This window comes from Diaphorina citri, unplaced genomic scaffold (genome assembly GCF_000475195.1).
Source record: "Diaphorina citri unplaced genomic scaffold, Diaci psyllid genome assembly version 1.1 scaffold138, whole genome shotgun sequence".
NCBI lineage: Eukaryota > Metazoa > Arthropoda > Insecta > Hemiptera > Psyllidae > Diaphorina > Diaphorina citri.
In genome coordinates, this window is record NW_007377575.1 from 57,272 (window position 1) to 58,656 (window position 1,385).

The window sequence follows — 1,385 nt, forward strand, 5'->3', positions numbered from 1 at the left end:
TAGGAGGAGGCAAAAGTGGAGGTGGACATGAAAGTGGAGGTGGAGGCGAATATGGAGGTTGAGTAAAAAGTTACCGGGGGGGAAGTGGGTACTCTTTGTGCTGTCTGCCTTAAAGCATATCCATCCCATAGTGTATTCCTTGTCTGATAAGATAAGCGAAACACACACCACTCCCCATTTACTGAACATCTCACATTATTAACACATGAACAGTATGAACACCATCTGCGTTTAAAATGTATTCGAAGCTACTCGTAATTATTGAGCTTTGTTATCTCTGTAAGAACCGATATTTTATCCTTACCTTACTCTTGAATCAGCCTCGCAATCCAAATTACCCGTAATCGATTGCCAATTGGCTCCTAGTTGCTAGGCATCAATTAAGAAGATTGAATAAGATAATCAATAGTAGACGAAAAGACTTGCCAGTCCCGTGCAGAGGTAGCTCAAATTCAGAGGTTGGATTCCAGAACAGGTAAGGTGGATATCGCCTTACCTGACTTTGTTTCACTGTCAGAGGAAGCACTGTGCAATATACCTTCCCCTTTTAAAGATTCTCTACCATTGTACATGTGACATGTTTGGCAACAATGCCTATTTTTTTGCTGTCACATTGATCTGGACACACTATAGCTTTATCAGAAACTGCAAGACAACTACCTACTCGACTACAGCCAACCTTATAAGTAGAAATTCATCATTATTTTTTAAGTTCAATAAAATAAAGACACGTTGCCGAGTTACAAAAAAAAGTATGTTAGTAGAATTTACAGATAAAATTGCCTTGGGCATAACCTGTGTGAGTAGCTCAATACTGAATTCGATATTTATGACCATAGGCAATGCAGTTGAAACTATGGATGTCAAGATGGCTGTGTTCAAGCTTCTCTCTGACCGTTATTGTACCGTGGTTGTCCACACTAGGAGCTAATAAGCCATACGTCTGTAGTCTGTACCTTCAACTGAATCCTTATAGTGATCTACTCGAATCTATACATTCAGAAGAATACCTTCTAAATCGTTCAAACTTAATTTTATATCAAGGTACACTAGGAGCTAATAAGCCATACGTCTGTAGTCTGTACTTTCAACTGAATCCTTATAGTGATCTACTCGAATCTATACATTCAGAAGAATACCTTCTAAATCGTTCAAACTTAATTTTATATCAAGGTACTATTCAATACTCAACTAGATAATACATTTACATAATACTCGTTTTCTAGACCTAGATTATGATTATTTTATGAAATCTAGAGGAATACACAACAACACATGGTACAGAATCATATACCTTTTGGCAATTAGGTATCAAATTGTTTGTGGCTTAAAGTTTGGTGTATTCCTTTTGTTTGCTTCAACTACTTGTTCAGCCTTGGCCTCAT